Here is a 26,708-nt window from a genome sequence, read left to right on the forward strand (position 1 = left end):
TCGACATCGTTAACTGATGTTAATCAGGTACATGTTGTACCCGTGAAATCTGCGCATACGACGCTCGCATAGTTCACTCGAGCACAATTCACAATTGAAAGTAAACTGCGCGAGTTAATTTAAGAAAAGAAAGTTGTTTAAGAACAATGAGGAGATGGAATGGGTTCCGTGGACATCTTGACGGAAGTCACCGGTCATACTGTCGTCTTAATCTTCCCACAGATATTTGAAAAAAAACAGTCAAGTACAAGTCGGACTCCCCACGCCGCTGGTTCCGTATAAACGCACAAAAAAAAGAAATGGCTATCCATCAAAGTTATGACAGCAGTTACTATTAACCTATCTCAATTTTTGTTACTATATGTTGTAAAAGAGGCAACATAATTACTTCATCACTGTTCGAGAAAAACAGGCTGGTAACAGACGGATCGGCAGACGGAGAGATAGAAAGACGGCAGAAGGATACGTCGATAGCCTTTGGGTACCGAATCCTACAAATACTCTAAACAATCAGTACGTTGGCGGAGAGGCAAGAGTCATATAAACCTAGGTATTTGTAACCACATGTTGTTGCAACTATTATAGTGTGTCAACCAGTGTCAACATCACGCTATGCACTGCTCCAGACTATTCCGAAACTAGTGAGTAACACTTTCAACAGTCTGTATCAGGTTTCTAAAATTATTAATTTGATCATACATTTATTTTGAAGACGGCTAAAGATTTATTAAATAATTAAAAACAGAATTCTCGTATTCTAGAAATTAAATGATTTTGTGTTTTTCTTTATACTTTATAATAATTATTAGTGTCACGCAAGTCTTAAAATAATGAATTCTCTACTAAAAATGCATAATTCACGAAACATAAAACAAAATCGACTTAAATATTCATATTATTCATAAATCTTGTCTCCTGCTCTAAATGTTGTTTATAATATTAAATTCAGCTAGCTAGGAGAAATGCATGTTTTGCGGCTTACATCTACTATGAATAAGGCATCTTTATCTTGAGATGTTAATGTCGGGGGTCTCAAGTTTTCATTTCTGTTTGTTCATAACGAATCCCAAGAACTTTCTAAGATATCTGAGCTTCGTGAAAACACTGATGTAAAGTAAAACTTCCTTTGCCATAAACCTCTCTGAATAATGCATGAACAAGTATCAGGAGAATGGCTGACTGTATCACGGCACATGGTTACATCGCCCTTGACCGTTTTCCATAGTGTTATTAATCCGTTGTTTTTATTAATATTCATGTAAATTGGGATGCGGGCGAGGCCAGCTGAAACATCGTGTCGCCTGTCAGGCTGTCACATCTTCATCGTTACACTTTTAAACTATTTCCGATACAAATTATAATTAATGTGTTGTGAAGATCTTTGATATGAAACTCTGAAGGCGATACACGTTTGAAAGTAATACTATTATGTTAATAGTTTGTTTACACGGCTAGGCCAACATCGCTGATCTGTTCTTACTGCTAGCGTCTTCCAAGCCAATTAGTACCCGGTATTACGTACGAAGCCACGCCAGCGCCTGAGTATTTCCAAAATTTACACATTAATGTACATACATCGGTATTGGCAATGAGTTTCAAAGAAATAAATAAGCAATAAGCACATTCGAATTTAGATTCTATAATTAGGAAGCTAAAATTACTTGTTAGATCAGTGCTATCGTATCCACCGTCTATATTCAGAAACTTGTAAAAAGATTTGTTGGTCATCAAAGTATCAGTTTGGACGTTTATTGGCTATTAAATGTTCTTTTTGCATATATCGTTCGTGTAGTAATTGCAGCGTGAACATTGTACGGTAGCGGAACATTGGCCAACAGTTGTTATTGGCGCTGGTGGCGCGGCCTGCTGCTGCTGCGCCGGCACACCGCATGTACTTTCTCCTACACGAGCCGCCGAACAGCAACCGTGACATTGCGTGCTTATCGATTACACAGTAAAACCGTAAAACTTGCTACAAATAACTAATACAATACCGATTCGGAATTACAAACAATGGAGTGCGCAGCCGCTGTTTGATAGCTCTCGCTACGTTTATAAAAGCTTTACGACTTTACTTTTTTAATTTTAAAATATCTGCATTTAGTTAGGTTTATTTAAGAGTTTTATATGGAAAAATATGCAGATTCTGCTTATCTCAGAACATTAATTTCTTTTATTTAATCGCTTTGAGATAAATTAATTCAGACTTTCTTGTAACACTAAACTATGAAAACTATTTATACACAGTTACATCTTGATATGTATGTATGGGTTTAGAAACAGAAAATAAGTGTTAAGTAGTTCTAATCAAAATAAGGTTCAACTACGTTAAACATACATTATCGATCGTAGACAGGTTTGTTTATGCAACACTACGTAATCGAATAAGATTTCGGCACACCAAAGAACACGTTGAGAGATTCGAAAAAAGTGAAATGTTCTGTCGAGTCAACAAACTCGAAAGTGGAGAAGCGCAAGCAATTTAAGGCGAAGTAAGTATTTGTTAGCGGAAACTTGATTGCCGACAGATTTCACAACTGCCTATTCCTGTGTCTTACAAGACAAGTTACAATGTGACCGCCATGCTCCGCCGATCTCGACTCGTTATTCTCGCCTCGTAATCACGAATCACTATTTGTTTGCTAATTCAGGTCGTTGATAGAACAAGATAAGTTAATAGTTTTTTGCCAAACTATTTGATTATCTCCATGTAACAAATAGATGACCTAATAATCTGTTTCTAATAACTATAATCGATAGTGGATCGTAATGTTCCTTTTTCTGGTGTCGGCGACCTACTTCGCGGTACCACGTCGGGCTCCCACGCTTCTGAGAAACGTTCATTTAGTGTTTTGACAATTTAATAAAACTTCAAATGCGACGTGAGAATGGAAGAGAGTCTTTTTATGTTTGTTAAAGTATTATATCCTCTGTAGTTCAATCTCACGGTTATAATGTGTTATAATTAAGTTGTTTAATGATTTTTTATGGAGCGTGTTGCAATTGCAATCCTTGGATACTTAAAGTTAATTCAGAGACGGTTTTCTACTCTATCTTTTGTGTGAGACTGCTGTAATCTTATATTTTTTGACTCATTGCAGCTGTCTAAGGAATCCTTATAAGGCTACTTCATAATATGCCATGATTACATAGCCAGTTACTAGCGTGATAAAAGTTGCTATTAGAATAATAAAAATAGATTATAATTGACCCCTTATATATTCGAACACAGAAACTAGGTTACTATACTATAGTCTATGATTACTAGGTACTTTATTAACGACGCTGTGATTTTCAGCAAATTAATTTATGATATCAGTTGACTAATAAATGATTCATAATTAATTCAAATTAAGGTCATTGACACTGTGAATCTATACTAATATATAAACCTGAATAGTTTGTTTGTTTGAACGCGCTAATCTCAGGAACTACTGGTCCAAATTGAAATTTTTTTTTTGTGTTGAGCAGACAATTAATCGAGGAAGGTTTTAGGCTATAAACCATCACGCTGCGACTAATAGGAGCAAAGATACAATGGAAAATGTGAAAGAAAAACAGGACGGGTATAAATCATAACTTACATCTTCTTCTACCCACGGGAACGAAGTCGCGGGCAACAGCTAGTCATAAATATAAAGCGTAGGCAATGAAGGTCTCAGATTGCTCTCGCCTTATGTTTTTGGAGATTGTTATACCTACTTTATCAGATTTTAAAAAGGACTGTTACTTATGTGAACTCGTGTGGGAGCTAAAAACAAACGCCCAGATCATCCTATCGTTTTATGTAAACAAATTATAATAAAACCTCAGTTTTGATGGCAACATTTAACGACTATATTATGAGCAATCAAAATACAGTTTTCAAATAATGTTGTACGTAATTTAATTATTTATTTACCCTTTGCGTAATTTTGTATGGATTTATGAACTACATCACTTTGATGTACGCTGATTACTGTAAACATTGTCGTAAAATATGTTTCTGAGATCCAGCCACGTGTTTCTTCTAACTATTGCTCGTGTAACTCTGTTTTTCTTGGATCGTTTATGGTATGAGTGGATTTGTGTTATGCCATTTCATATCGGTCATAATGTACGTCGTACGTCATTGGAAGCCAATAATAGATGTAGTATGGATAAAAAGTTAATAATACTGACGCTTTGTAATGCGACCTTACCATGGAATATGTTGCGAAGTATATTAATATTCCGAGCGAACAAAAGGGTTTACTTTCATCTCTTGAATGTTTGTTGAATTGTCTGTTTTTTATATTGGAATTGGTATTAATGAGACAAGCAGATAAGACTGAAAGTTGTGATATGTGTGCAATAACTAAAACATTCTTCGAAAGAATTCTTCAAGCCACGTCAGGGGCTTATAAGCGATTAAAACTCTAACACCAATTTGTGCATCCATCATACGACTATAAAAATAAGAAACTAATACATTTCAGTCTTTCTGTTTGTTCCGGCTAATCAATGTTTCTGGAGCGATTTTGATGGGACTTTTATTGGCGGGTAGCTGACAAAAAAAGGAGGAACTTAAGCCACTTTAATCTGAATAAAAAATATTTCATTTAATGTAAAAAAGTATTTTTTTTTGTTAAATTTCACGCTGTCAAAGTAGTGGCTTGAATACTATCAAAGTATCATACACTGATATTCATCATTGACTATTTTTATAAGTCCAGACATTGCTTTCTTCGACTGGATCACTGATGACGTCTGCGACTTGAAAGGTTTACCGTGAAGAGTAATTCATCGTGCGTCAATGCCCACATCACATGGGCCTATATACAGATAACTTTTACGATATTAACTCTATTATATATTTCTATTGAAATCATATATTTAAGTTTGTTTTGAATGATTATTGTGTCGGTAGCTGCCAAAACGTGCCGTCCGTTAGGATGTGATGGTTAAACATATCTGCAGGGGTTTTTACTGACGTCAGATAATTCATGATTTGTACTGACATTCGATACGGAAACAAAGTAAACAGTAGCTTGTACCTAATGTGTAAAACTGTGTAAGAAAATATTATAATCAATTTTAAGAAGTAAAGTTTATCTTCATGACCCCATGAGTAATTAATATGATTTTGAATACAGTGAACAGGAGTCAAAAAATTGAGATTTTTAAAAAAATAATTTGACAAAAATAAAATACTGTCGTTGGAGAGATTTTGTACTTAGTTGGTTAAAATGTTGACGAAAATGTCAAAAAATATATATTCTAGAACGGAACTTAAGAGACATTGTTCTCCTTGCGACGGTCTGAACATTAATATTATTAACTATTGTATTTTGTCAGTTTATTCAGTTAGAAAGTAGGCTAATTTTATAATTATAAAGCAAGGATGCTCTTAAGCAAACAATCAAGAGACAGGTTTTATCACAGACATCTGACTGACACAATGAAAAAGTTTTAAACAATTTTTTAAAATAAAAAAATAAGTATTATAAATACAAGGACTACCCAAAACACTAAAAAAACAATCATTGCATAAATTCAATATTTTCGTTGTTGGAAAAATTTAAAAACTAAATTAGTGACGATTGCACAATAAATGCGAGTTGTACATCAGCCTGATACAAGCACAGGCATAACACAAGTCATGTTAAGTAAGAATATCGCAAAGAATAACAGTTAGCAAAGCAACCGACACCGGAAGATGCCTCTACGCAACTCATGAGAGAAAAAAAGATTAGCGATTAGACAGCAATGATCGCTACTGCCGTCATGACCGATTACGTGTATCGCGATCAAAGACCAACGAACCATTTGAACTTACTCTCCATGAATATAAAACACCTTTTATATCCACGCATTAAATATTCATTGCTTACCTGCAAGAAATTACCATACCGATTGGCGACTCGATTAAAAAAGCCATTTTACTTGTACTAAACGCTACGATAGAACGATATGTAAAATACACTTATCGTCATAATAATTCGAGTTTACGTCTCTTTAAAACGACAAATTTATAGAAAACAGTTAGACAGTTGTTCCTCATATCGTTAGATTAAAAATATCTATGAATGTTTTCGCAAAACGTAACAAAAAATATATGTTGTTGGAGCCCCTAAGATGTCTGTTTCATTGCCAACATAATTTCTTTATGCAAACAACGATAAATTGTTCGTAGTTTAGTTCGTCCAGTTTTTAAAAACGTGTTGTTTGTGTATTTCGTATGCGGTGATTAATATTTGTCGTGATCTCGGCTTGCACGCGATTCAGGGAACACGCTTCGGTTTTATGTTGAACCTTTGCCTTTGTCACGAACTGCCTTTGTATTCCTACAAAAATATGTTAAATTGTTAATACTTTTTATAATGGATGATGGTTAGATTAATAATCACTTTTTTCATTGCTTTGAATCATAATCACTTACAGGTCAAATTTAGCTGTGATGTAGGTAATGTAGCTATGGAATTACATTACAGGTTTTCGGCAACTATGTTGTGTGGTACATAAACAATAAGATATTCGTCGGATATATAACACTAGGAAATGTAAATTTGAAATGAAAACAAATAAGAGGTAACTTCATCTGTGCGGTTCTGTCACGCGCAGCATTTCGCCTTCACGAGTAAAGCCGTCAAGTTCCGGTGTATAACAATCACAATGGTTTGGTAATGCTAAACTGTGACTTCAATTGTTTTATTCAAGGATCCGAGACGGTACAAAAACGAGGAAATTACGAGACTAAGGTGATGAATCGATGAATTAACGGGGCGAGTGAAGTATAGCAAAAATTTAACATGAAATTAGAAAGTATAGCGTGACTTTATTATTTAGGAATAATCTGTATAAAAGTCAACGCAGTAAACGGTTTACACCTTTTAATATTCAGTTTTTCTGCGTATATTTTAAATATACTGCGTATAATTTAAATCATCCTGCCTAAACAAACCAACAACTATTGAGATATAGAGTAACAACTATTATTAATATTATACAATTATCCTGCCCTCTTCCTCTCTCCTAAATTTTTTGCGTTCCCAACAGGGTCCATATTGAACTGCTATTTATTTTCTACCATCTCTGTAACATATGGAATGCAATAAATGATTGAGTATTGCGTATTGAGTATATATTGTATGTATTTGAGAAGTATCATAATTCTATTATGATCCAAAATATGTTAATACCAAGTAAGATCACCTTCTCTCGTATAAGCCGAGTCTAGTCGTACTATTGAAGTTGTAATTAAGACATCGTAACACATTGCAATATACTGTCAAAGCAACAAGCAACAATGTTGAGTTGCCCGAAGGCGCTCCACAAACTAGTTTCAGAAATGATTATTACTCTTATGTCATCGAGCGTAATTCGTAACTCGCGAATGCATATTGTTTATTAAACTACAAATAAACAGTTACAGCATAGCGATAGGTGACCTAACACCGGTTTAGAATATTCATAACATGGTTGGTTATAGTTAGTATCTAGTACTTACCTAAATAGACCGAGTGTAGCTATATTTACTGGCCTGTTGGTCAAGTGGTTAGTGGCCCCGACTGCTATACCGGAGGTCTTGGGTTCGATTCCCAGCTAGTACAAATATTTTTGTGATGAGCCCAATCATTTGTTTTGTAGGGGTATCATACATCTAAAAAAGCATCTTAACGCAAGCTTTGCTTAGTTTGAGACCAGCTGGCGTTGTGTGAAAGTTGGTTAATATTATTAAAATTAAGATACAAAACTCCAACGAGTTTTCTACATTTCTATTGTGTAAATTTAGATGAATTTCTGGAACTCATTAGCCTAAATCTTACGGTATGTTACGCTATTTAACGTCCCATTGGCAACCTAATGGGTGGACTAAATAGTATAAATTTTACTAAGGCATTAGGAGAAAGTCAGAAAGACAGTATCGAAGAAATTTAAATTGTGAGTAATTTTTTTTTGTATTATAAAAAGGTCCGTGCCGCGGTACAAATGTGTTCTGCACAATATACGAGAGACAATCATTGGTTGAAGTGCATATTTATGATAACGATGATGATTATTGCGGAAAATAACAAAATCTTTAACAGAACAATTTGGCTAGTTTAATGTCTGAGTATTCACGACTTTAATTAGAATTAAGTGATTGGAACGCAGGCTCGCCATTATGACCTTCGTTTTTGAAATGTAATCTATTCTTAGGCCACTTAAATTGTCTGCAGTTACTCCAATAATAGTCTAGATTACTTTTTAGATAAATCTTAAGAATTATTTTTATGTAGAGTCTACGGTAGCAATTGACAGTTTATTTTTAAGTAATTTAACACACTATTTCTTTTACAGTCAACGACCTTTATTATGATTGGCACATAATTATAATATATCCATCAACTTGAAAGTTGTGAGAAAATGACATTTTGTTAAATATATATTGGGGCCACCTACGCTCTCGTGTTTGTTGTAGGGCGTCGTGACACTCAGTTTCCGTCGTAATATTTGAGACAGACTGTATCCACACGCCTATTTCACGTAAAGAGACCTGCGTGACATAAAGAAAATCTTTGCACGCCGCCGAGTAACGTTTAGTGGGTTCATTCATAAATTATAGTAATGGAACTGCGACAGTTTGGATGTCGTCCAAAAATCACATCTTTGACTTTCATCCTTGACACGCGGTAGACCGACTCTAATAAATGTAACCGACATATATTATAGCGTCGATTATGGTTTACTTTAATGAGAGCGGTTTCATCATACACTGGTATATTCTAATAAAACAGTACTCCGAACAACCTGTGACCAATCGCAACAGCTTCTGAGAACGTGTCATTTGGTCGCAGCTAACACATAAAAAGGAGAATAAATTATATTAAAGGGTTTGTCGTTTTCCAGTTGTTGATTTTATAATGTCATAATGCTATTTTAAACGTTTCTTGTAACACTGAAGCGTTGTCCCAATTTGAAGTCAGGAAACTTTATGGAGCAATATAAAGTAAGTGGCACGAATTGTCAGAACTCGTCCTGTTGCAGTAACTCACTCATTCGAAACTCTCAACTCTGTCTCCGACAAGTTTGGAACAAGCTTTGTCGATCAGAAACAGTGGGTTGTTATTAGACCATTGAAATGACATCAATTGTTGTACATAACGAGTTGTTTGTGGACCATTAGCGAGATATAATGCGGTCGCAGACAGTACAAATACATTTCGATCGTTGGCCGTGTCTTTGTTTGCACACCATAGCTTGTTACTGCTTGATTTTACCTGTCACTGACGCAAGTAACTCTTGTTGTAGAAACTTAACCTTTAATAACAATGGTCTTTATATCATTTTCAATTGGGGATTATTAATTTAAGAAGCTGACTGCGCATTTTGCCTCTTTAATTTTATATAGCTAGTTTAGTAATAAATAATAATAATTTTCCTACTTATTTAAACGACCAGACATTTGGTCGACTGTTGGTCTGGTAAAACTAAAAGCGGTTGCCAGTTGAAAACACAGGAAGGATAAGATTACAAATTCATTCAAAGTGTTATTGGATTTCTGTTAGGAAATACCGTTTAGAATCCTAGGATTTGGAAGAGTGCCCGCCATAACACTAGGATCATCTTTTTGCGCAGAATTCTGTAGAGCTAACAGTGTTTGAGAATACAAAAACTAAATCCTTTCATAAGAGTAAAAGTACTGATTTTGAAGTCTCTACTTTTATGAAACATGTCCCAAACAGTAAAATTACTAAAATAATCAGTCAAAGTAAACAATGCAACTACAAGTGAATGCCATTGATTTTCACTTTAAAAATAATGCATATCGAATCAATTTCATCGTGGCTCTACAAACTATACTGAACTTGGTTTTTATGTAGATGTTCTTACTTTACCTTCGACTGAAGGTCTCCGTGGGTAGGAGGCAGGACGTCATCGCGTCACCCACCGGCGGCTCGCCACCGCCGCGAAGATTAATGCTGATAAAAGTGTTTTAGAATATAAATAATAGTGTTTCAAGTTCTGGTCGCGACGGGAGCGACAGCTGTGCTCTGACGTCACACGTGTGGCAACACCTCTCTCGTGTTCGCATCTTTTCAACAAGTCCGATGATTTTTCTAACAGACGTGATCTGTCTAGGGCTTTGATAGAAATTTAAACAAATATTAAGCATGATAAAATACAACGATTATTTAAATTATCACTCCGCGTGATAGGTTAATTTATGTTTTTAATTTTGTGCAATTATTTTATTAAAATATAAATATATGATTCATTGCAACATACACCTGTCTAGTTTCGTGACACTCGTAAGTTATAGTGTAATGATAAATTTGTAAAATACAGTCGAAAGACTATTAATCGAATCAAAAGGAGTTGGGGGCAACAAACTAATAAAGAATAAACATGTTCGAATTTGAACTTCAAACGTCTTCTTACAGTCTTCTTAGATCTGGTTGGCAGCGGACATAAGTCCTGAGTCAATTTGTCGGGACGTTTGCGTCAGCGGTGGCTAAACGATGCTGACCATGACGAAGACTAGGAAAGTTAGAAGAAAGAAATACGAGTAGATAAGTGTTTTCACCGGACACTTGTCAACTGTTTGTGCTGACAGAGTTAATTGCTAGAATTTGGCGTGTCACGATATTTTATATTAGTTTTTTTATTTATTGCTATCTTTTTAAAAATAGTGTTGAAAGTTTGCGGGTTGAAGCTCAGACTAAAGACTAAACACATTTATAATCTTGTTCGAATTTACTGACTTACTTTCGAATTCTAATTCTAATTTATAGATTTCAAATGTTTGAATTATTGTATCTTGTTGCAACGAACGGTACGCGAAGACCAATATTGTCTATATCGGTCAGGTTTTTTGTTGGACATTTCTGTTTTGATCTAACACTCAGTTCGAACACCTATCCAGTTGTCTATGTTGATGGCTAACTTTATAACTGATAACTGAAACAAACATTTCAAAGTAAAATGCTGGTATCAAGTGCAGTAACTGTAACTGGGACAAGGTTCATTCAGGAATAAATTTTATTATTGAAGCCCAATATATTTTGAGTGATCGACTCAATATTTACGTAAATATAACATTTTAATGTCCAGGTTTACGGCAGTACTAAAACTGCGATGCTTCAATGAAAATTTAATGATCTGTAAAGCTTTCCGATGATAAAATATTGTTTGCTTATGAAGTTATGTATGTCCGATGTTTTGTGATTAGATAATTACAGGCGCTAATGCTTTGTTATGTAACACCTATTACGCGGCGATTATTTCGACAATAATGGGATTATTTTTTAATTTGTTTGTTTGTTTTATTTCAAATTAACTGATTAGCTTAAATAGAAAGGAAATATTGTCAAAAGTATTTTATCAACCTTTTTACAATGCATTCGTTACAAAAATATTTGTGAATATTTCTATAACATCTAATTATGTATAAATTTACTGCCTAAAACAATTTTGCTAATCAAGGACTGATTTGTGTAAAATGTACGGTAATATACATGTACAGCCAATCAGACTGTAGCGATTCTAACACAAATCTAGTTAATAATGTTTCGTAATAAAGTGTTCGCTCAGTCTCGATTTATGAGCGTTTGCTTATTATAATGTAATCTGTGAATGGAATTCAATAACCATTCATTGTGAGGTACGGACCGAATTACATAATATAATAAATTCCTGTTGAAATGTTTCATGCAAAGGTCATATGTCCTACGAGTTTCTACCAATGAGTGTTCAAAACAGATTTAACGTTAAGAGAAATTGTTGATTGACACACATATTACGTACTAAACAAACTATGAGAATTCTGCCGGTACCTTTCCAAAGGAAATGACACTTTTAATGCGCAATCAGAGAAATTTTTGCCTTTCTGTAACAAGTTTACCAGAAATAAATTAACTTTCTAGTTCTTTTTACTGGCAAGTATGAATCAAGTCTAAGCGCGTTATATTACATACATGTACAATTTCTTTGTGTTAGTTCCTGAAATTGGACGTGTGACCCTGACCTTTATAAGTGCGATTAAGTTCATTACATTGTGCGGCTTCAGTTTGTAATGCCGAGTAATTTCTCGAAAGCCTTAGTCACCCTGGGTCATATTGACTCGTTTGTATACAAGTAAAATTATGCGAACGCGATATGTTAATTCTAATCTGATATTAACTTATTATTAATTAAGATATCGCCTACGTAATTGCTGACTGATTGGAATGGGATTAATGAATTATATGTAGTTTCGAAACTAAATTTGTCTCTTTCTTCATCCCGTTTTTTAAGAACATTTGCTAAAATATAGCGCGGTACTTGGAAAAGGATATAGGTTAATTGTTGTTGCTACAGAAAAACATATGGAGTCGCAATCAGAACCACAATCTAGGGCTATTTAGTTCAAATTTATAATCGACTAATCTCCCAAGTATTGCATGGAACTGGTGAATGGCGTTAGATGTGAGTCACGTAGCCATGATATGTTTAAGGTGAAGCTTTTGGACTTTGTTCTTGCGCAATCAATATTACCTGTTTTCTCTATTACGATAAATCAATAGATTTGAGTGTCGACCGTGGAGAAAACTATTATAAACAATCTCATTTACATATGTGAAAGTATAAGGGTCAGTAGCAGGGTCTCTAGGACCGAGATTAAGTAACATAACAATAATTCAAGAAAAAAGAATTTATTTAATTTGTGCTATAATTTATTCTGCCACAGAAGCGTTGTTTTGGGTTTTATGGGACTGTTGATTGCGTGAAAGTGTTGAGGTGTGTGAGATACAGATGATACGCCTACGCAGATACGATGTACTCTGCATGCGACGGATCACGGAAATGTTATTTCTCGATGTCATCAGCACACGAGTGTTATATCCAAATTACTGCGTTTTCTATTTACAGTCTGTCGTAAAGGATTACTGCCAAAACGGTGTTCTCGTTTACTCGTAACATTTGTCATTACTTAGGGTAGTGTGCTACTGTTGAAGTCTCCGTCCAATTTCCTTGTTCTACTGAATCAAATTTCTCGATTGCCTCATGCAGCTATTTACGTCTAGTTGTCTAAAATTTATTATCTTACGTGTCAACACGAGACAGCATATGATTACCTCATGCCTGAGTTTCAGTTGAATAGCAATAATAGAATCGTTGTTTGAAAATGAAAACAAGACATAGGTACAGTACTATTGGGCTATCGAATCGCTTTAGCGAGACGATCATTTTGCATTTGTAAGTTATTTGCGTAACCTAAACTGGTTTTTGAAAAAACATTACTAGTAATCGAAACGTCGCCCGTCAATTTTTTAAAACACTGTTTTAATTAGATTAGATGTAACATGAAGACATCACCGCTATATTTAAGCTCCCCGTAGCCAGTATTGGAGCCAAGTTCCTTTATTTTTTGCGAACATATGTCAGTGAATTTATTTTGCGAAATCAACGTTCCAGTCAACTGATCGTATGGACGATTGATGTATGAGCCGAGCCGTGGGGGCGTGGAAACTTTCAATTTTAAATGAAAAGTATGATGATCTTATTGGCACAGTATAGATAATCTATTTCCGTTGTGCCTACTTTTTGATTTTAATTAACTTGTCTTCACACTTCTGTGTCGGTATTATGTTTATGGGCACAGCTACGGCATGTGTTGATTTCGAAACAAAACCTGTTTTTAAATATGTTTTTGTTTTTGTAGAAAATACTGCCGTTCTAAACAAAACTATAAAAGAAATTACTAGTATTATAAATTCTCTACATGGCATATATGAACCGCGATTCAAGAGAGTGACGTAAAAGGCTGTCACTCAGCGGTTCGGCGTGCGTTATGCGCAAGCGCAGTGAAAGTGGTCTGACCGGTGCGCCCAAGACGATCAACTTTGAACGCATAAATTAGTCGTAGCGCCCTTCACTGATATAAAATTAACGACAATGATCATCAAAGACATATAATAGAAATCTTGAGATAATTTAATTGTTTGTTGTTAGTTTTAACATTGTAATAACACTTGAAAACGTCTTTACCCAGAGTACTTAAAGTCGTTTTTAAGTACAATCATTTTCAGTGTTGTAAGACACTGGCGACCGGCGTACTATGGATTTATGATTTAGGGATCCATTTGACCCCAAAACTATCCGGTAACTTTCCATATCCTATGTCGATATAATTCTTTTAAAATTGCCCTGCAGAAATAAAATAGCTAATCTTTATTACATGATATAAATTGTAGAGTCATCTCAGCATATATACCTAAATATGTTGTTATATATTTGGGTTAACACATTACTTAGAACCTTGAGTAGCAACCATAGCCTATACTGTACACATAGTCGGTCTCATATATTTACTGTGAGTTAACACTGAAATAAAGCAAATTTAACAATCGTTTTCACTTTGTTTAGTTTATTCATCGTCCGTGACTTGGCAGTTGTGGAGTACCAACTCGGGTTACGTTAGTTACACCTAGGTACACGTAGACGTACAGACTTGTTTAACGAACTGTTGTCAGGCCAAAAAGTATATGGAAATAATACTTAGTCTGAAATTGTATACATACCACATGGACAAAATTATTTGAAATAAGGTGTGGTAACCTAATATCACACTAATTTTATAAATGCGAAAGCATGTGAGTGGGTGCGTATGTATTTTTGTTATCTCTTGACGCACCAACGACTGAACCTATTTTGATGAGGTTGCTGGCGCCTTGGATTAATACATAGGCTACTTTTATTCAACTTTTTAAAGGAGGTCTATGTTGATTCGAGAAAACACACGAGTAACACGTAGTATTATATAATTAACACTATTTTTTTATGGGTACGAAACGGTTCTAGTTTTTATTGTAGTGCCTTTACCTATATTAATATTCAAGGGTGATCCAAAGAGCATCCTCTAGAGAGGTCAAAACAAAAATATAATTTTATGTTTCAGAGACATTCGCGAACATTCAAGAGATTGTGTAGCTTCGGCTCGTTGAATATTATTGTATGCAAAACAATGGCTCCCGGCTGTACGCTTATGACATATACAAATGTAAAATATTTACCATAATTTCTTACTTTATAAACATAGGATGGTAGCAGTGAACTTAGTTCACTAGATCTAGAAAGCAGTTTCAATATTATCTATGCAGCTGAAGATATTTGATTTATAGAAGTTATATTTGGCAGCTTAATATATTATTTTCAATAAATCACTATCAAAATATTGCAGTGAAAGTTAAAAAGCAGCTAAGTTGTTTCCCAAAACACTCGGAACGCAAATGGTAATTTGGTCAAACATGTTTTCTGCTGTCTCGTTTGCTAAAATTAGATACGGAAATTTAAAAACTTTGTTTATTTACTAGATCGCTTTTAATTTCGCATTAAAATCTAGAACCATCTAAATATAGCTCAAGCTAATTTATATTCTGAACCTTGTTTCTCGGAATTAGTGTTTTATGATTTTGTTTAGTAGCTTTATGTTTTCTCTACACGGTTTCTTTTAATGTTAGATTTATGGTTATTGAATATTTTGAGAATCACAGATTTACGACAAATAACTATGGACCATTACGTTTATGAAATATAGATATGTTTTTTTTATATACAGGAGATTTTTTCCTCATCTTTGGTCGCGTGGATGTCTGTTATTATGGTTAACACCGCTGACTTTCGCTTGCATTTTTATATTACATATTGGGTTTTGTCTAAAACTATCGTAAGCTAAATGTTAATATATCAAAAGATTTTTACATAACACTGATAAAATTTACTAAAGCATCTATTGCTAAGAGTTTCTTATAAGATTATTAAAGCGAAATCTAATCCGTGTTTCTCAAAGATTAGATTTCATACGAGACAAGTAACATATTTATTCGCGAAACGTATGATTTTATTTTGGTAACTGAATCATCCCTTTCAGAAGAGTACGTACTCCAGTGCGATAACCCCTGCTATAGCATTATGGTGCTTATGTACATACGAATATGTTTGTATTTACTTTGAATACCTTAATCATATTGTTAACAACGACTGATAGAGTAAGATAATACTTCAAAAACATAAGTAAGATAAACAAAATTGATGAAATCTTATCTTCTACTTGATGAGTTTATTATGAAATTTCTGTGCAAAACAAATAAGTTTCCTTAACAAAACATTTATGTGGCAAATCTAATAACTTCTGTGTTCCGAAAATGCATTAACCGTACCGACATCAAAGTAGTATTGTAAAAGGCAAAAGTTTGTTCGTTTCTTATTTTTTCACGTTCGAACCGTGGACAGAAATTGTGCATATGGCTGACAGTAACAACTACCACCAATTACTTTTTTTATAAAATTCAACATGCACCATGTTTGATATAGTAAGCCCACTTAATATGTAAAAGTGTGATCTAAAAGAATCCCGTGTTTCTTTCCCGCATACGATCTCTTTACAGTTGTTTCTATTTCCCGAGAAGTTGGCTAAGAGGCTTGCGCAAGAGATAGCAGAAAATAAAATGAGTGGAAACCGAAACACACGTCACGCGCATTAACTAGTGTTACGCAAATTATAGTCCCAATTTAAGATATCGACCTTCTTACACAAATAGGTTGTTTTCGTTCGACAAGTACCTACCGGCCAGGGTCCCGTATACTGGGGCGTCCTATTTCTATCTCGGGAATGTTCAAGTACCCTTTGGAAGTCTCGGAGCCAGGACACAATGCCCAAGTTCCTGTTGAGTATGAAAATAGCCGGGGACTCCCTTTTGTGAGATACAATTATTATTTTTGATCTTAAATTGTGAGGAAAATTTGAAGGGGGTAATTGAGACGAATTGTTTTTATCATTATATTATATCTAGGTACGGACTAAAATAAAAAAGCTTAAGGAGCAGGCTGTTTCCATACGGCCCAGAATAGAGAGTCGTGGAGGGATTTGGGGGAGGCCTTTGCCCAGTAGTGGGACACAGTGGGCTAGAGAAAAGAAAAAGGAGCATATAAAAAAGCCAACTTACAGATTTTTTAGTTATCTGTTTTTCAAAGTAGAAAATATGTTTTATAGTTCTCAGAGTTCCAAAAATATAAAATGAGTAAAGTCTAAAGCTATTTCAAGTAGATCACATGAGTTTTAATACATTTTAACGTCCGTAATAATCTAAACTTGACTTTATTTTGCAATTGAAGTTTCGTTGTATATTCTGGAGCTTTACAAACAATATTAAAAGCATTTTATGATCGTGTAGGTTCAACACACTGTTGTTTTGAACTTTTGGAGATCAAGTCTAGAAAAATCCTTCTAATAGGCACGATGACGCAGTGAGTCGTTTGCATTTAATGAGTTGAATTCTTTTATGAAAGAATGGTGCAGACATATCTACATTGTTCCACACATAGCAATTTAAAAATGGCTTCTAACAAATTAATCTATACTTATAATAAATCTGTAGAGAGGTCAATTCTGTACATAAAATATATTTAAAAAATAACTATCAAGGGGTGGTTAGGGATCGCTACTGATGCCAAAAATGCAATCAGTAAAATTTTTGTCTGTCTGTCTGTCTGTCTGTCTGTCTGTCTGTCTGTCTGTATATTCGTTATAGAAACAAAAACTACTCGACGGATTTTAACGAAATTTGGCACAATTATTCTTCATACTCTTGGGCAGGTTATAGTATACTTTTCATTACGCTACGACCAATAGGAGCAGAGCAGTGAAGGGAAATATTGGGAAAACGGGGTAAGTTACTCCATTTTTTAAGCTTCCGTCACGTGTGCAGGCTTATAGGTTAAAGCTACATAGAAATCATGTATGACGGAAATATTCTCCCTAAAATTATATAAAAAATATTCCTCGACAGCATGTCTAACTTTTATGGTTGACTCACAATAACACGTGAAACTCCCGATAGCTTAGCAATTCGGAGATTTCTGATTGTATTTGTCTACTCTAACGTTTACAACACTATCACTCATCCCCAATTAAAAAAGTTAACATTATTACCTATTCAATAAAAAAAGAATCATGTAAATCGGTGTAGAAACACCAAAGTTATACATGAAATAATAAGAAATCGCGCGTGAATACAGAGTCATGCTATAAGGATTATTTTATTTTCGTAATTGGTAGTGTTTAATTATATTAATAGTTTATTTTCGTTATTATTATATTAGTTATTTTGGTAGTGTTTAATTGTATTAATAGTTTATTTTCGTAATTGGTAGTGTTTTATTATATTAATAGTTTATTTTCGTAATTATTACATAATAACTATATATAATTGTAAGTGTAAGGTAGCTTCAGTTACCGTCGATTAAAAATACACAATGCCACCTAAAAAACGACCATCTTTATCTCGAAATTCGAGAGATGCTAAAAGGATGAGAAATGCGCGTTCTCAAGAATCGGCAGAGGAAAGAGCACATCGGTTAAACTCTATGAGAGTTAGTGCCTCAACCTCTCGAGCCAATGAAAGCTCTCCAGAGAGAGAGATGCGATTAGCAGCTGACAGAGCGAGACGAGCTACATCACGGGCGTCTCAAAGCTCTTCTCAACGAGAGCTGAGGCTTACCATTGACCGAGAACAACATGTGTTATCCCGAGATGCTGAAACTGCGTCACAACGAGAATTGCGTCTCACTGCTGACCGCGAACGGCATACATTGTCTCGCGAGTCAGAAACCTACACTGAGAGGGAATTGCGTCTCACAGCTGACCGCGAACGTCATATATTGTCTCGCGAGTCAGAAACCTACACTGAGAGGGAATTGCGTCTCACAGCTGACCGCGAACGTCATATATTGTCTCGCGAGTCAGAAACCTTCACTGACAGAGAATTGCGTCTCACAGCTGACCGCGAACGTCATATATTGTCTCGCGAGTCAGAAACCTACACTGAGAGGGAATTGCGTCTCACAGCTGACCGCGAACGTCATATATTGTCTCGCGAGTCAGAAACCTACACTGAGAGGGAATTGCGTCTCACAGCTGACCGCGAACGTCATATATTGTCTCGCGAGTCAGAAACCTACACTGAGAGGGAATTGCGTCTCACAGCTGACCGCGAACGTCATATTTTATCTCGAGAATCTGAAACTTTAACTCAATATGAAGACCGTTTGACAAATGATAGGGTGCACCATAATGTTATTCGATCTCTCGAAGACGCACATGAGCATGAACAACGACTAGAGTCGGTACGCGAATATTATAATTCTTTGAGACAAGAACGATCAGTAAGTTTGTCTAATGAAAGATTAAGAATCGAAAATATTCGGTCTCTTGAAACGGACGAACAGCGAGAGGCCCGTCTTACTGCAGACAGATTTCGACATAGCCTTAATAACTTAGATGTACACATAGAAGATCAATCTAGAAATTCGGTGGCTTGGTCCGACAAATATAAAAGTGGGTTTGCTTATAACCTCACAATTGATTATGGATCATCTTCTGTAATAGGCGATATGAACGTGGTATGTCGTTTTTGTAATGCTTCAAAGTGGAGTAAGGAGTCAGCTGGTTTCTGTTGTTCTACAGGTAAAATAAATTTGCCTTCATTCGAAGACCCACCGGAACCTTTGAAATCACTACTTTTAGGGGAACATATACAATCTAAACAGTTTTTAGATAATATTCGCACTTATAATAGTGCATTTCAAATGACATCCTTTGGCGCTCAACAAATCTCAGAAGGTCATTTCATGCCTACTTTTAAGATACAAGGTCAGGTTTACCATTTGATAGGATCCCTTTTGCCTGAAAACCAACCTAAGTTTCTTCAAATATATTTTGTATCCGACTACAACGAACAGTCGAATATAAGAAATCAATATTTCCCGAATTTAAATACTGAACTCATATCACAACTTCAGAACATGTTGCATCAGGTTAATTCGTATGTATGCAGTTTTAAATCGGCATTAGAAGCTCTTCCTCGAGATGATGATAACAATTATAAAATTGTTATAAATGCCGATAGGCGTCCAACTCAGGAACACCCTGGGCGTTATAATGCTCCATCCACGAATGAAGTTGCTGTGGTATTGGTCGACCAGGAATGTGATAGGCGTGATATCGTTATCCGTTCCAGAGATAATTGTTTGCAACGTACCTATTTATGAAACCCACAGGGCTTACGACAGTTTGCAATATCCTTTGATATACTGTCGAGGGGAAGATGGTTATAATTTTGCTTTATACCAAACTGATCCGCGTACAGGCGCACCTAATTATAATAAAAAGATTTCATGCCTTCAATTTTACTGTTACCACTTGCAAGTAAGACGGAATAGGTTTGTATACTTTCAACGTTTTCGTGGCTTATTCAATCAGTTTATTGTAGACATGTACGCAAAAATTGAAACCGAAAGATTAGTTTATATACGATCTAATCAAAGGCAGCTGCGCGTTGAAGAATACGTGCACCTTCGCGACGCCATGCAGCAAGATAACGATACGGTGAATATGGGTCGTTTAGTTATTTTGCCCTCTTCTTTTACTGGTGGTCCACGATACATGCACGAAAGTACTCAAGATGCTTTTTGTTACGTAAGAAAATATGGACGTCCCGACTTATTTATTACTGTAACTACCAATCCTAAGTGGGATGAAATTACTCGGGAGCTTCTTGAGGGTCAAGCACCGCATGACCGCCATGATATCATCGCAAGAGTTTTTCATTTAAAATTGAAATCAATGATAGATCTACTTACCAAAGATAAAATTTTTGGAGAAGTATTGTGTTATATGTATAGTATTGAATGGCAAAAACGCGGCTTACCTCACGCACATATCCTGCTTTGGTTAAAAGATAAGGTTCGACCTAATGATGTAGACAGTTTAATCAGTGCTGAAATTCCAAGTCCGATTGCAGATCCCGTGTTATACGACATTGTTAAAACTCATATGATACATGGTCCATGTGGTTCGTTTAACGGGAATTCTCCTTGCATGCAAGACGGTCGTTGCACTAAAAGATATCCAAAAGCCTTAGTGGATGGCACTGTAACAGGACATGATGGATACCCATTATATCGTCGCCGTTCAAGAGATAATGATGGTTTTACTGTTGAAAAGCGAGTGTCTGGACAACAAGTTACTTTAGATAATAGGTGGGTCGTTCCGTATTCTCCTGTGTTGTCCAGAGCATTTCAAGCTCACATAAATGTTGAAATGTGTAATAGTGTAGAGTCAATAAAATATATTTGTAAGTATATTAATAAGGGCAGTGACCAAGCTACATTTGCTTTGAGAAATGAACATGATGAAGTTACAAGATTTCAGTCAGGCAGATATATAAGTTCTTCAGAAGCTGTGTGGCGGATCTTAAGTTTCAACATTCACGAAAGATTATCCACCTGTGACTCATCTGGATGTTCATCTTGAAGGCGGCCAACGTATATATTTCAACGCCGAAAATGTCACAGAACGGTTAGAGAACCCTAGACAAACAAGTTTATTAGCATTCTTTCGACTTTGCCAAACTGATGATTTTGCAAAATCTCTTTTGTATGAGGAAGTTCCATCGTATTATACCTACGATAAGCAACGGGGTGTCTTTAATCGAAGACGCCGTGGCAGGCCTGTAGATGGCGAGTCAGGTATTTTTAAAGAACATGTTCTTGGTAGAGTGTACACCGTTCATCCTAACAACGCTGAGTGTTTCTATTTGCGATTATTATTACATACCGTGCGAGGACCAACCTCATTTATAGATTTGAGAAAAGTAGACGATGTTGTTTATCCCACTTATCAAGCAGCTTGCCAAGCGCGTCATTTGCTTGAAAAATGATCAGCATTGGGATGACGCTTTAGCAGAATCCTGTGTTAGTGATAATCCACGACGGTTACGCCATTTATTTGTAACATTACTCACATTTTGTAATTTGTCAGATGCTGTAACATTATGGGAAAAATATAAAGAAAAATTTTCAGAAGACTTTCTTAGAAATATACCTAACAATGATGAAGGCACAACTAATGATAATTTCCGTGATCTTGCCATAAATCAGTGCTTATTAGCTCTTCAGGATGACTTAACAGCAGTAGGCGGTAAATCACTCTGTGAATATGGTTTGCCAACACCAACCTCAGTCGGAGAGGTAACTAATAGGGAATATTCCGCAGAGATTGGTTACAATTTAACGGAACTGCTGACAACATTAGAAAACGGTGTCCCAATGATGACTGCAGAACAACGTTCAGTTTATGACCGCGTGTGCAATAGTGTTCAAAATAATTTGGGAACAATATGGTTTTTAGATGCACCTGGAGGAACTGGAAAAACCTTTTTGACTAAATTAATATTGGCTTATGTTCGAAATCAGCGTAAAATTGCGCTTGCCGTAGCTTCATCAGGGATAGCTGCAACATTGCTACCAGGAGGTAAAACTGCTCACAGTATGTTTAAAATACCAATTGATTTAGATCGCACGGAAAATCCAACCTGTAGTATTTCAAGAAATAGCGACAAAGCTAAGGTATTACGCGAGTGTAGTTTAATCATATGGGATGAATGTACGATGGCCCATCGAAAAGGAGTAGAAGCGGTAGACAGAACTTTAAGGGATATAAGACAAAATGATCGACCAATGGGCGGTATCACGGTTTTATTTTGTGGTGATTTCCGACAAACCTTACCGGTAATACCACGGGGAACCCGAGCTGATGAGGTTAGGGCTTGCCTGAAAAGCTCTTATTTATGGCGAGATATACAATCGGTGCATTTGACTATAAATATGCGAGTGAGAACTGGAGATAACCCGGATGATAGTCAATTTTCTGACACATTATTAAAGATTGGTGAAGGTACCTATCCACAACTACACCAAGGAAAACTTATACTGACGCCTGAATTATGTTGTATGGTGCAATCTCAACCACATCTTATATCGTCGGTTTACGGTGACGTAACAAATATATTAAATAGGGACAATTCTTGGCTATGCGAAAGATCTATTTTAACTCCTCGCAATGACCAGGCATCTGAGATCAATAACAAAATACTGTCGAATATACAGGGGGAAAGCAAAGTTTATAGATCAATAAATAGAATGGTCGATGAACAAGAAGCCACTAATTACCCGATAGAATTTTTAAATTCTTTAAATATGCCCGGACTTCCCTCTCATGAAATTTGTTTAAAAATTGGGATACCGATTATTATGCTCCGAAATTTAAAACCACCACAACTTTGCAATGGAACTCGACTAAAAGTAACCCAGTTGCAATAAAATATAATCGAGGCTCAAATTTTAACAGGTTGCGGTGCAGGAGAAACCGTCTTTATTCCCAGAATACCCTTAATACCAAATAATTTTCCATTCCAATTTAAAAGGACGCAATTCCCAGTATCGGTGTGTTATGCAATGACAATTAACAAGGCTCAAGGGCAGACTTTTCGTGTTGCTGGAGTAGATCTCAGTGTCAGTTGTTTCTCACATGGTCAGTTGTATGTTGCTCTTTCCCGTGTTAGCAGTTCTAAAAGTCTTTATGTTCACGTGCCGGACGGGTCAACTTTCAATATAGTTTACCCGGAAGCTTTGCACTAAAGTATTTTCGTTTTATAGGTACCTTTACCTTACCTTTATAAGGCAGTGGTTCTTATATTGCCACCAGAATTTGAACCTTAACACATTATTATAAAGTTTAAAAGCTATAAATATTTTTAAGTTCTGTGTCTTATAAAGGGTTAAGCCTTATGTGAACGTGATCTAAACAATATTACCAATATAAATAATAATAATAAATATTACCAATACATTAACTTAATATACAAGGAGTTACACGCTGACGGAGTCGCGGACACAGCTATCTATACTTTTCTGCCGGAAGTCACTATTCCACGCGGACGAAGTCGCGGGCACAAGCTAGTAAGCTAAATAAATGTAACTGTGCTGTTAAGCCAGCCTATCTAATACAGTGACATTTCTACAATCATTAACGTTAATATTTCTCAAATATGTGGAAATTACAATTTCTTTAAGTCACGTGACTTTGATCCGTATTTTCCATATATTCGACCGTTTTCTTTTGACGTGAACTATTGCAAAAATGGCTCTTCAATTGTTTTAGTAGAACTGTTAGTTTTATGGTAAGAAATGGAATTGAAGAAGAGTTTTAATATCTGTATAAAAAGCCGATCATTAAAAAAAAACCCATTCAATCGTATATGTACTTTAGTTACGCATTATATTGTTGTGTATTTATGGTATTACTATTATAGGTTTTGGCGGTTAGACAAGTGCTCGCTATATGTAAATAGTATACTCAATAGCATTTAGATAAGACTGGAAGTCGACCACAAAACAGCTCTGAAAAGTAAATAAATAACATTATAATATTTATATTCCCGTAAATATTATTGTGTAACATAATTTCATTAGTTGTTGTGTATCATTAGGTCTGTAAATATGTTTGTTATTATGCTGTTTCCTTATTAACTAGAACAGATACGTCAGAGCCAAACAAAAATTACAATAACAATTTTGAGCGCTAAACAAGACAGTGACGTAACTTGACTTGTAATGTCATGAAAATACAAAGTTGTTTTACAAATAATTCTAGAATTGTTTTCAATATAATGATATTATCTTATAAAAATAACATAAAAAATAAGCTTGATGATCATTTTATGGGACCAAATGAAAAAATAATCAACATAACGATTTTGTTGATTCTTGAGGTAACAAATATGAAAAAACAACATTACTACAGATGAATTGAAAACCTCCCCTTTTTTTTTGAGTCGGTTGAAAATTAAGTCAAACGATATTCGTACTCCTTGTTTCATATGAGTTTTATAAATTATACTTTACAGACAGATTACACGTGTAGACGGGAAGTGTATTTGTTGTTTGCACCGTGGAACCTAAAATTAATAATACCCAAAATGCAGTGGTATGTTGTCTTTTGACAGACATTAAATCTATTCTTGCAACAGCATACTGTCAGACCTACAGCGGAATACTGTAATACCCATTAAAAATGGGTTATTAAGGTCGCCTAGTCGCGAAATCTGTCTTCGAAAAGTTTTGGATATTAATGTTGCAGTCTAAAGATGCAAAAATTAATAGCTTTTGCATAGAAATTAATTTAAACCTAATCTACACGTGCTATCGAGAATAAATAAACATAATTTATAATGAAAGTAGGTTGTTTTCTTAGAATGACTAGAAGCCTTATACACTACTGGTGTGAGTTAAGCCGGTTAGACTGTCACATTCGCTGTAAACATGAAACAATGCTGAGCAAAAATGGGTCAACATACTACATCAACTACATGACGTTAGGTGACTTGGGATTTGAAAAGATTAGGCTTAGGTTTTACTTGTAAGCTTAGTATGGTAGTTCTAACATTGACTTATGTAGTACTAGTTGAAATCCGCAGCTCCGACCGCTTCAAATCGAAAATGATCCGATAAAAACTAAAATTAGGATAAAATCTATCCTATGTATTAATCCTGGTGTTCGAATATCTGTATACCAGGTTTTATCCAAATCTGTTTTTATACAACCTTTCGCGTTTAAAATGTTAGTAGGATTGGGTTTGAATACTGTTGATGCAATGCGTGGGCATTGGTGTAACAATTTAAAATATATCGAGCATGCTTAAGAACAATCAAAGCATAATGTATCATTTTTTTTATTCCGGGCGTAAATCTAAATCATTGGACTGCATGGATAGCTTAGTCGAAAAGGTCAACACGCGAAGCCCACTATGCGCGACGTGTCGCGGCTTTGGTCCCCGTGTAGGACAAGCATTGGTATGATCCACGATTGCTTGTACTGAGTCTAGGTTTCAAGGATTCAATAAATAATTCTTAGATTTTTACTGCGAGAGTTGTTTACAAAGAAAATGTAAAGAATCAATAGATATAGGTCCTTCAAATACCTAAAGTATTAGTAACGTTTTGGATAATAGGAATTACACTTTATGTAAATTCTTAACTGATCCGTGAGTCATGAAACCTCAATACATCGGATGTTGTGAATCAATGCAATTTATGTGTATTTTTATTTGGAGTGTTTGAAGTAACATTTTTAATAATTCATTCTTTCGATACTCATGAACACACGCCGTATTCTCCGTATTCACTTTGGCTCTGGCCTTTCTGGAGTACATTGCTTTTTATTGACACAGGAGTATTAAGATGTTTTGATTTTGATTCATTTCAAGCTACTGTCTGAGCTCTTCTGAGGAATACGGCGCGGAGTCGCGGTATAATAATTATATAAGATTGCTCAAACGGAGTTCATTATAATTAGTTTACTTATACATTGTCGTGATAAGTAATAGTGTTGGCTCTATCGTCACCATTAAATCATGTATTGAAAAGAGATATTTTACAAGACTGTCAGTTTAATTTTGAGAAAATACACGCTGGAAACAACGCTGTAATAATTTATCCATTCTGCACAATGGTTGCAAGTTTTATTCAAATGTATGTACCTTATTGAACACGGCTCATTTATTTTTCAAAATGTTTACGCACTACAACCGCTTGACTATTATTTACAACCATAATCGCACTTATCTTCGGGCGGGAAACTCCAGCAGTGATTCATATTATTATATTTACAATTATTCTTCAAGGAATTGTTTACATCAATATCGTACAGATAAAAACCTGATGTATGTAATAGGTTCAAGCAATTTGCAACATGAACCAAACAAAAACACTATCGCTATTTTAACTTTAGTACCTAATATAACTATTACTGCAACAAAGATAAATAGCAGAGCTATTTTTAGTGCAGAAAGCGTATATTTATGAAATATCGAGTGTTATACCAAGAC

General features: G+C 35.2%; 1 protein-coding gene across 1 annotated transcript in view; it reads left to right on the plus strand.

The window, feature by feature from the left end:
- The window catches only part of LOC113500979 (protein kinase DC2), a 51,369-nt gene that overhangs the window by 5,907 nt on the left and 18,754 nt on the right, over positions 1–26,708 (plus strand). The gene's annotated exons all lie outside the window — the stretch shown is intronic.

Source organism: Trichoplusia ni, chromosome 15 (genome assembly GCF_003590095.1).
Source record: "Trichoplusia ni isolate ovarian cell line Hi5 chromosome 15, tn1, whole genome shotgun sequence".
In the NCBI taxonomy this organism is placed as follows: Eukaryota; Metazoa; Arthropoda; class Insecta; order Lepidoptera; family Noctuidae; genus Trichoplusia; species Trichoplusia ni.